At 43.6% G+C, this 11,708-nt stretch overlaps 1 long non-coding RNA gene across 2 annotated transcripts; it reads left to right on the plus strand.

The window, feature by feature from the left end:
- Positions 1 to 6,329: 6,329 nt before the first annotated feature.
- Positions 6,330 to 8,580, plus strand: LOC115300194. Of its 2 annotated transcripts, none has more exons than XR_003912541.1 (3): positions 6,330 to 6,451; positions 7,361 to 7,604; positions 8,395 to 8,580. It is a non-coding gene; the product is annotated as an uncharacterized LOC115300194 (long non-coding RNA). The 2 variants fall into 2 exon arrangements; XR_003912540.1 differs by lacking the exon at positions 8,395 to 8,580 and adding an exon at positions 7,862 to 8,109.
- Positions 8,581 to 11,708: the final 3,128 nt, after the last annotated feature.

Raw genomic sequence — 11,708 nt, forward strand, 5'->3', positions numbered from 1 at the left:
CTGATATGTCATTTGCAACTATCTTTTCCCATTCTGTCAGTTGCCTATTAGTTTTCTTGATTGTTTCCTTTGCCTTGCAGAAGCTTTTTATCTTGATGAAGTCCCAAGGGTTCACAAAAATAAGATCAAAATGGCTGAAGGACTTGAATGTGAGACAGGAAACCATCAAAACCCTCGAGGAGAAAGTAGGGAAAAACCTCCTAGACCTCCACCACAGCAATCTCCTACTTGACACATCCTCCAAGGCAAGGGAAATTAAAGCAAAACTGAACCCTTGGGACTTCATCAAGAGATTATTCTTAAAAGACACAGACGTACAACATAAACTGCTTAAAGAAACACACACACACACACACACACACACACAAACACACACACCGACCTTCTAACTCATAGGCAACACTTTAAAACAAGTAGAGAGGGGCACCTGGGTAGCTCAGTTGATTAAGTGGCTGACTTCAGCTCAGGTCATGATCTCATGGTTTATGAGTTCGAGCCCCACATCAGGCTCTGTGCTGACAGCTCAGAGCCTGGAGCCTGCTTCAGATTCTGGGTCTCCCTCTCTCTCTCTGCCCGTCCCCTGCTTGTGCTCTGCCTCTTTCTCTCTCTCTCAAAAAATAAATAAACATTAAAATTTTTAAATGTATGCAGAGATTTAGGTGCTTTGTCATCTGCTACCCATAACAACCCTGTGTGGGGTATTACCATTTTCTTCCTTACAGATGAGGAAGCCAGAGAGGTAAATGGCCAGCCAAGATTGCATTATTACATATATTCAGTTATTTAATCCTTGTAACAATCCGGTTTTACAGAAGGAAACTGGGGCACAAAACAATAAATGGCTGTCTGGAGAGGCTATGTTACATTCACAAGGAGTTCTGTGCTCTAAGGGACTGTCCTTTTTTTTTCTACTACAGGCCAAGGTGCTTTGCCAAATTGTTTATGTCTGTTTCATAACTGGAGGGCTTGTTAACAAACACCAGTTAGATGCCTGCTGTGGATGCAACCCTGATGGTGGGGGCATCATGAGGAACAGAGCCAGTGAGAGAAGGGTAATCGCTTGGGCCCATGACTCCCACTTTGTTGGGGAGGCGAGGCAGTGATGCCACTATTCAGGCCTCCTCAAAGTCATGGATATGCCCATTTTTGCCGCTGTTACTTCTTGGAAGTGGAGTCTGTCTGACTGCTTCCTGCCACATGAAGTATCCTCACATCCTTACGTTGATGCCATGAACCAGGATGCCTCTGATTCCAGGTTTCAGTCTGTGTTCATATCCTGTATTATTTTGGAGACTTCAGCCTGTGCCCTTCGGCCTAAGCCTTCTAAGCCGGGTCCTAACCCGTCTAGTGTCTCCCTCTTTCTGCAGGAATCACTTTAACTCCCCGACTACGTAGTTGGCTTTCTTTGAGATTCCCTCCAGATCACTGGCCTTTCCCCCCTCCCGCCCCCGGTTCCTGCATCCAGAATGGCACCAAGCTCTTCTCTAAAGGTCAGTGTTGCATCCCATTTTCACTGGGTGAATTCACCTTCATCACGTGCTTGATAGATAGCACTGGCTTTCATGCTCAGAGAGAATCTGCACTGAAAACTAGTTCCATTCTCTCTCTCTCAGCCTGTTTGACCAAAAGTGTAATTACCTTTAGTGGTTGATTTCCACCTGTTCTTTCTGTTGAATGGTCAGACTGTGCCTCTTTCTGCTTCCTCCCCCTCCAGCCACCATATATTTATTCATTCATTAGGAGACTGTGCACCAGGCACCCTGCAAGGAGCTAGAAATACAACAATAAGACAGCCACGGTCACTGTCATCTCAGGAGACTGAATCGCAATCAATTAAAACAGGATGAACGACACGGTTGCAGGAGAAGTACAGGAAGTATGAGAAACATAGAGGAACACCTGCCGTACACTGAGGCATCAGGGAAGGCTTCTAAGAGGAAGTGAGAGGTAGGAAGTGAAGGATAAGGAGGAATGAGCAAGTCGGAGGTGCTTGGGGGAGTGGTCATGGGAAGGGAGGAGGTGAGGGCAGAAAGAGTATCTTCCAGAAACCCCTCACCTCCCCTACCCTGGGTGTGCATATGCACAGGCCTGACGCAGCCATGAAATTAGAAGGTCTTCCCAAGGTCAAAAGCAATACATTGAAGAGAAGTGTTGAAAAATGAGACCACAAAGATAAGCAGAGGTCAGCTCCTGCAAAATTTTATGAGCCATGTTAAGGCAACTGAACGTCATTATCAGGGCATTGGGAAACCATGACAGGATTTTAGGCAGGTCAGCCATCATGTGATCAGATTTGCGTTTTGGAAAGATCCCTGGCTGCAGGTGGAGGGGCCTCGGGAGGAGAGACTTGATGAGGCACCATCATCTGCATGAACAAAAGAAGGGTGTGCCATGTTTGTACCTCCCACATATGCACCTCTCCACACCTCCTGGGCCAGGGCATTTGTCCCTTAGCTGCTTGGGGGAGGCGACTTGCTCATTCCATCCTTGTTCTCAGCTGAGTCCCTCTCTGGGAACTGTCTGCAGCCTATTGCTCCCCAGGGCAGCCACATCCAGTGACTGGGCAATGGGACAGTTTCAGGCTTCAGGCCTTGTCTCCAGGCAGGATGACTGAGGGGCCATCCAGCTCCAGAGCGCCTGCAGAATAAGCTGAGTCCTCTTTTTCGGCCACATCACAGCTCAGCTCCTTCATCCTGCATTCCTCCACATGTAGTGGTGAAGCTGGGAGACCTTCGTGAAGGAAAGTGAGGCTGGGATTCAGGGAGGAGTCCCAGCAAGGCCAGTACCTCCGGCCCCTGAGAGGTTAAGGGCCTAAAATAATATAATGAAATGAATGGTCCCAATGAAGTGAGATGCTTTTTAATGAGTGCCATTGACACATTGGTGAAAGACTATGAAAAGCAGAGTGTGGGGGAGCCTGGGTGGCTCAGTCACTTGAGTGTCAGACTCTTGATCTCGGCTCAGGTCTTGATCTCAGGATCATGAGTTCGAGCCCCACTCAGGGCATGAAGCCTACTTAAAAAAAAAAAAAAAGCAGACTATGAGATTCGGAGGCCCTCAACAGTGTATAAAGACACTGTTGTCTCCTGCATCTACAGGGCAGGAAAAGTGAGGCCCAGGCTTCATCATGGGAGTAGCTCCTGTCCTCCAGAATGCACTGAATACTCACCCCCCAGCAAGGCTGCCCTGTCAACTCAGGACCTGAGTTGGGAAGGAGGCGCCCTGAGGATGGAGGTGGGGTCGTTCTGGTGGATGCACTTGACAATTTTGAAACCCCAGATCCCTTGAAACCTCAAGACCTTGCTGGGGTCCCCCCCCACTTTACCCCCACTAGAGGAGAGCTGGAAGACCAGGCATGTGTTGTTGCCTCTTGAGCCAATAAATGTGTACCCCTCTAGGGATGTGCCCCCCCCCACACACACACACGAGACCAAAACCAGGGGTCGAGACTTAACACAGTCCAGCTGGGGAAGGGCAAGGCCTGCTGATGGATGAAGGTGACTGTCCTCAGGGGGAGGAGCACAGGGACTGGGTCTGGGGCCCTGGACCACCCAGGGAGGGAGGCACAAGACCACAGGAGGGAGAGTTTGTTGATGTGGAAGTGCTTCTGTATCCCTGCACTGCAGTCGGCCACTGGTGCCGCAAGGGCTGATCCGGGAGCTTGGAGAAAGCAGTGTTGCACATCAAGTGAAACAGAAATGTCTGCAGAGCTGTGGAGGGTGAGGAGGAAAGAGTCGAAAGGCTCAGGAGACACTCCTCAGTGCGCACGCAGGTCTCTGCTGAAGGCTGACAGCTTCAAGCAGCCAGAAGGGGTACTCACTTAATAGCTCCTGAGGAGTTGGCCTCCACTCTCAGGCTTTTGTTTTTTTGTAAAGTTTTTAATTTACAAGAAACTCTATCTCAATTCACTTGAGGAAAAAGCCTTTTGTGGCTTATGATCATTCTGAATCAGTATTTACTTAGGAAATTTCCTTTCCTAAGAGAACTTAGTAAGCAGATTGTTCAATTTTCCTTTTTCAGAGAAAGCTCTCTGCCATATCTTTCTTGAGAACAACTTTGCTTAATTCTTATCTTCCTGGCTGGTGAAAAGGTTTACCCTGGATAGCATTGCTGCTTGGTTTTCGTCATTCTATTTTCCTGGCTGGGCTGTGTAATTTCTTTCCTTGTAATTTTCCTCGGTGTGCTGTGTGAATCACATACTACGCTCTTTTGAGTCATTTCTTATTAGTTAGGCTTCTGGGTAACATTTTAATTTTACCAATGGTGTTTTTTTAGATTTTTTTATTTTTTTAATGTTAACTCTACCACAGTTAACATACAGTGTTATATTAGTTTCAGGGGTACAGTATAGCAATTTAACAATTCTACACATTCCTCAGTTCTCATCGTGGTAAGTGTCTTCTTGCACGCTTCATCCCCATCCCGTATCTCACTCACCCACCTCCCGTCTGGTAACCATCAATTTGTTCTCCATAGTTAAGAATCTGTTTCTTGGTTGGTCTCTCCCTCTCTCTTCTCTCTCTTTTCCTTTGCTCATTTATTTTGTTTCTTAAATTCCACATGCAAGCAAAATCATATGGCATTAGTCTTTCTCTGACTTATTTCGTGTAGCATTGTACTCTCTAGATCCTTCCATGTTGTTGCAAATGACAAGATTTCATTCCTTTTTATGGCTGAATAATATTCCAGTGTGTGTGTGTGGAGAGAGAGAGAGACCACATCTTCTTTGTTCACTCACCTACCAGCAGTATTATAGACCACATCAAACAGTAACACTGACGCAACCCACAGTGTTAACAGACCCTTCGAGAGCAATCATGCTGCAGCAGGCGCTCTCCTCAGGGCTTTCCGTGGGCTCATTACATCCTCACAGCAGCCTTTTCTGTAGAACAGCCATCCTCCGGGTGAGGAAGCTTAATGGTCAGGGAGCCTCCAGTAATAGAAGGCAGACAAATTGGGAACCTCATCTCCGGGTTCTACATATAGAAGCTAGCCACAGAGGCCATGCAGTCTGTCCAGGAACGCTGCCCACAATGGGCAGCTCAGGCTTTCCCAGGCCATCCCGGTCAAGGGGGGCTTGGTGTTCACACATCTGAAGGTTTGGGACTTAGAAGTCTAGCAATTTCCATTGCTGGGTCCCCAACATGTAATGAGGCAGGCTTTGTGAGGTCACCGGCCATAGGTGGAAATGTAGGTTACCTGGGTTTTACCCAGAACAAGTAACTTCCCCGTGGGACTTGGTTGCGTCTCTGCATCCATAAATAGAGGGCATAGACCAGATCAGAAATTGCACATTAGTGGCCTGTGGGACCCTTGAAGCCCACAGATATGTTTTTTTTAGTCTGCATGTTCTGTTTTGTTTTGACTTGGTTTTTCATTGTTTTAAATTTGATTCCTTTAAGATGGCCAGTTGAGACACTGGCCCCACAACTCCTTACTGTCTTCAGCCTGATTTACACATTTACGCACTCACCTGGTACATACATATCTCAGCAGGCTGTTGAGATTGCAGATTTGGGATTAAATTATCTCTGAGACCCACGTCAGTTGTGTTTATTCCACATCCCCCTTCTGCCTCCCGAGAATCCCCTAAGGGGATGTGAGAGCCTAGCAGGGCAGAGTAAGTGAGGGAACCAGAGTGGTTTGCTGGCCTGTATGTTCTTAGTGTCCTGGGATCATAGACACTTGGCTGGCCTTGCGCAGTCCGACCCACTCCACAGCGCCAAGGAGGGTGAAGCACTGATGTGTTCTAGCTGGGAAGGAGGAAGTGGGTGCCGTGTTCTCTCTTGTTCACAGACCGTGAGGGATGGTCGGCACGCCCGTGTGGGGAAGGAAACATCAGCAACCAGCAGAAACACGTGCCTGTACTTTCTGGCGGGGTCTGCCATCGAAGTTACCCACTCTGGGGCAAGTGGGACTTGCCTGCAGGCTTCATGCCTGTTCCCCTGGGCCCAGATCAGCCTTGACTGCGCTCAGCGTCAGCCTTGACAGATCCAGCTCATTGCTCTCTTTCATTGTCTGTGGTTGTCATAGTTACAAGGCTTCAGTGCCCCTGATCCCCCCTCTTTGTGATGAAGGGGCTCAAACTTACTTCTTACTGGGACCAAGAAGCCTGTTGCCAAGTGATACGTGGAACTTACCCTGGGATGGCATTGCCCATGCCAGTTTGGCTCCCAAATGTCCTGGAGAATAAGGAGGGCCCAGTTCCTTCCACATGTGTGAATGACCTTGACTTTCTTCCTTGTAGTCCCCCTTCACTTACTTATTCCATGCCCAGCTCTGTGACTGACATAATCAGGGCTGGTATTATCCCTCAAACAATATGACATTTCAAAACACCCAGGCATCAGGTGGACCGAGATAATGTCAGGGAAGCTCAATAGGGTTCCTCTCGGGCCCTAATGAGAAACACAAAGGAACAAATTATGGAGACTTTCTATAGAGCTTTCTGGTGAGTGCAGGAAGGGGGTGGGGAAAGAATCCTATCAGTAATAAGAGCCTTTTTGAGAGGAACTAGTGTTATCCGTCTGCTCTTGAATCCAGATTGAGTTTTGTAGGTGAGAGAACTCTCTTCTCTCTTGGTAGATTTCTTCGTGTGAGCTTAGGGAAAACATTTCAAGCCGAAGAGAGAATTAGATCAGCAAATGACAGTGTGTATGTGAACCCCTGGCAGAGAAGCCCATAAATGAATTTCTTTCCTTTGTTTTGGCTCTCAGCTAGAATACTCTGTTTAAAATAATGTTTTTACAGGATTATTTAAGCTGTAGCATTTTACAAGGCATTCTTGAGGTCAGAACTTTTTATAATTGTTCATTTTCATTAACTCCTCTGAGGTACAGTAGGATTAAAATTGTGTAACAGGGAAGCCGAGTGCTTAAAGATGCAATGCATAAGCTGATTTTTTAAAAAACACTATATATTTTTTACATTATTGTGACATAAAGTACTTAGCAAGCCAAGGCTCCTTGAGAAATTATTTTATTCTTTTCTTGCAAACCTTGTAGCATTGAGTATTATGCCTTATACATACGTAGTAGGCACTCAGTGGATGTTAAGTTGAAGTGAGTTTATAAAATATTTATTAAGTTTCCTACATTTAATTATATAGTTTTGCTAGAGTTGGAATCCTACTCTAATAGCTTTATTCCAATTCAAGTTTTGCAAGGTAGACTTAATTTGCTTAATTTATCCCAAATAGATCAAAAAATTATAAAATACTTTATCGTTAACTTAATCATCATGAAGTAGACCTAGGCTAAACATTTTTCCTATGCAGTGCAGCTCATAGGAAGTTTAAAGTTAAGCCGGCAGAATCCTAAAACAGATTTTTAAAATAGTCTTCTCGTTTATTATCAAACAGCATTAGTCTTATCCTTTGGAGTCCCAGTCATCTTAGAGCTCAAAATAAGTTTGTGAGCACTGCAAAGCAGAGGGGAAAAAAACAAGAAAGAAAGAGACTCACCATCTAGCCAGCTGCGTAGAAAAGGAAATCCATTCCCACCTGTCTGCGTTTGATTGAACCTCAGTGAACTGCCAATGCCACACTCCCTGGAAGAAACAGATTAAAGACCTACAGGAGACGTCTTATAGATCTTCTTAGACAGGTGCTTTTCACACCTCTACAGTTTATCATAGGCTCACTTCACAAAGACTTGGAGGCAGCCCTGCCCTTCCTAAAGCACATGAAGTAAACCTAGAGCTAAGGATAAGATGTTCAAGGTTCAAACTCAGAATGGTGTGAGTGACAGACAGAAGGATGAGAGCAAACCTCCTTTTATTAAAATCCTATGTTTTTGGCATTTCCCATGTTCGGTGGAAGTCATGATGGGTCACTCACTCATTTGTTCATTTATTCATTCAGCCCGTTTGGATGGAGTGCCCACTGTGTGCGAGGCCCCATGCTGGGTGCCGAAGGGATCTCTGGCAGGAGGGTGGAGATGAGATGACGGAGATGACGCTCTGCCCTACAAGTTTATGAGTGGCCCTACAGGTGTGATAACTGTGTGGATCCAGCTCATTGTTTACACCCAGGTCTTTGGGAGTAAAATAGTCCTTAATCCAGTTTTCCCAGTCATCCCTCATACTTTAGGTAAGGGTAGAGGTATATAATACATTAGGTAAAATCTCACATAGACCACAATTATCTATGATTCAAACTTTAAAAAAATCTTAGAATTCCAGAAGTAAACTGTTATGGATTGATTTGTGTCTCCCAAAATTCATTTGCTGAAGCCCTAACCCCCAAATGTGACTATTTGGAGATTGGGCCTTGAGGGTGGTAATTAAGGTTAAATGAGGTCATCAGGGTAGGACCCTCATCTGATAGGACTGATATCTTTATAAGAAGAGGAAGAGACATTGGAGATCTCTCTTTCTCTTTCCACATTGGCACAGAAAAGAGGGCATGTGGGGACAAGGGAGAAGGTGACAATCTGCAAGAGAGGAAGGAAAGGCCTCAACCAGAAGCCAGCTCTAATAGCACCTTGGTCTTGGATTCAGCTTCCGAAACTGTGAGAAAACCACTTTCTGTCACTTAAGCCACCTAGGTTGTACTATTTTGTTATGGCAGCTACAGCAGACTAATACCGAAACATTGCAAAACTCCCCTAAACTGTTTTCACAGGCTCATGGCATTTAATACATTGCAAAGTACACCAAGTAGACAATAGGCATTTGTCATGTAAGTGGTAAAGAGACAACTCAGAGGACCCCTGGTCCATGAGGTCCTGCAATGGGCTGGGAGATGAGACCAGTTTCCAAGGGAGGACCTCTTCTCCATCTGGAAACTGCAGTTGCTCGTCTAATTTAGGCCCTCTCTACTTTATGGGAAGACTCTGCAAAGGTTGGATGATGACCCTAAAACAGCTTGAACTTGAAAATAAAAATGAGAACACTTGATCTTTTTTTCCACATGCTCTTCCCTGACCTACTTCCTTCTTTAGCTGAAAAGTAAAGGCAGGATGACAAGCCAAGGTCATCCGCACTTCTTGACCTGCTGTTCATGGCATCCCCTTCTAGAAGAAGATGCATGGTTGGTTCTTTGGTTACAAATTACAGTCCCTCTGGACATTGGGAGAAGGCCTGCACTGAGCAAAATGATGAAGAAGGATTTGCTTGTTTTCGGTGTGTTTCTTCCTACCCCACATGTGCCAACCGTTCCCAAGTAGCCTGGAGGTCTCACAGCACCTCTGATCTGACAAAATAATCCACAGTAAAGTCTTAGAGATTAAGATTCAGTGACTGATACTGGCCATGACAGAGTTTACACATAGAAGCTATTTCTTTCTTTCTAGGTTTCCTAGCTGAAATTTGAGTAACTCACAGCAGGTTAATAATGGGCACTTAAGCTAGAGAGATATGGTCCCAATGGCCAGACTTTCTGAATAAGAAGCACACAAATACTGAGCAAAAGTTAGGATGCTTTTCCACTCAATTATGGTATTGCTGTTAAAATGAAAGGTTTATTAAAATAGTCAATTAGTTAATAGGAATATTACTAATAATTGCATGATTTACCTTTGGAAGGATGATCTATAGTTCAGAGCATAATTTAGGAAAATGCAAATACTTTGCTCAATGACTATTTGCTATCCCCACCGTCTGGTTATATTGCAAATTTGAGAAGAATGGCACAATCTAACTCAGCCAGTTGGAGGATTGTAGGAGGAAACCTATAATTTTCCATACTCTTATAGGTTTTGAACTCCCTGAAACCTGTTTTTACTATAAATTTAGCTGCCTCACCCAACCCTGCTGCTCTCATTTGTACTTAACACTCTCCCTGTTAATCCAGGAGGCATCTTCCCTACTCCCAGTCAACTGAACCTTTTATAAAAATTCAAACTCTACTTTTAATTATTTTTAGTAAAGCTAAAATATCATAGTTAAAAATACATTTTAACAGGGGCGCCTGGCTGGCTCAGTTGGTGGATCATGTGACTCTTGATCTCAGAGTAGTAGGTTTGAGCCCCACATTGGGTATGGAGATTACTTTAAAAAAATAAAATCTTTAAAAATAAATAAAAATTAAAAAATATTTTAGCAGACTTCAAGTTACAGATGGCAGAGTAAAGATCATTTTTATTCTGCCCTTTTTACTTAAAACCCACCAAAAACTAGAATAACAAAACATGAGGGAGAGGGGACATAATCTTTAATGAAGCAAGGGAGCAGCTACCACCCCTGGCATAGACTTTGACATTGGACTTAGATGCAGGACCCACCCGGGTAAGCAAGTTACTGGTGTCCTCAAGGATAAGTTCACATGCCTGTTTTGAAAAAATAGATGGGGAGCCTGGGGGGGCTCAGTCAGTTGAGTGTCTAACGCTTGATTTCAGCTCAGGTCGTGATCTCGCGTTTGGTCAGGTCGAGCCCTGAGTGGAGCTCTGTGCTTAAAGTGCGGGGCCTGCTTAGGGTTCTCTCCCCTCTCTCTGCCTGTCCCAGACTTGCGTGCATGCACGCTCTCTCTCTCACTCTCTCAAAATAAATAAGTAAATATTTTTAAATGTTTAAAAAGTATTAAAAATAGATAAATGTTTTTAAAGATAAAGATAAAAGTAGATCCGTCATACTTCATATCTCAACTGGATCAAGTATCTAAAAAGATATCTACACCTCAAGAAACAACAAATGTTGGGAAGGATGTAAAGAAAAAGGAACCCTTGTATACTGTTGATGGGAATGCTGTTTGCAGCCACTGCGGAGAACGGTATGGAGATTCCTCAAAAAATTAAAAATAAAACTACCATATAACCCAGTAATTCCACTACTGGGTATTTACCCTCCAAATACAAAAATTTGAAAAGATATATGTACCCCTGTGTGCATTGAAGCATTATTTGTAATAACCAGATTATGGAAGGAGCCAAATGCATGGATAAAGGAGATGTGGCGTGTGTGTGTGTGTGTGTGTACATATATATGTATAATATTATATGATTATATTATATGATATTATATGACAATGGCATTTGCCAAGCGAGTGGGAAAGAGACAACTCAGGGGACTCCTGGTCCATAAAAAAGAATGAAATCTTGCCATTTGCAACAACGTGGATGGAGCCAGAGAATATAATGCTAAGTGAAATAAGTTAGAGAAAGATAAATACCATATGATTTCATTCATATGTGGAATTTAAGAAACAAAATGAATGAACAAAGAAAAAAAGAGACAAGCCAAGAAACAGACTGCAAAGAACAAACTGGTGGTTACCAGAGGTAGGTAGATGGGGGGGGGGGGGGATGAGTGAAATAAGTGGAGGGGATTGAAGTGCACTTATCATGATGAGCACCGAGTGATGTACAGAATTGCTGAATCATTATATTGTACACTAGAAGCTAACATAAGACTCTTAACTATACTCGAATTAAAATGAAAAATGTTTTTAAACATTAAAAAGCTATATAAATCTAAATTTATCTACATAAAATCCTACAAAGACTAAAATAACACATGGATAAGTATCCAGTAAAAATTATAATTATAATAAATAAACATGGATTAAATTTTAAAAATTAAAACTAAAAAAATGGATGGACTCCTCTTGAACCTGGATGTAGGGAAAGGCTTTTAACTGTGACCCAAAACTTTGATGTAATAAAAGAAAAATGAACAAATCAAATTGCATTAAAGAAAATTTCATTATATATATATATATAATGTTAAAAGGCAGCCAACAACCTTGGAAAATTTCAACATATATCACAGAT

The sequence above is a fragment of the Suricata suricatta genome, chromosome 8, assembly GCF_006229205.1.
Source record: "Suricata suricatta isolate VVHF042 chromosome 8, meerkat_22Aug2017_6uvM2_HiC, whole genome shotgun sequence".
NCBI lineage: Eukaryota > Metazoa > Chordata > Mammalia > Carnivora > Herpestidae > Suricata > Suricata suricatta.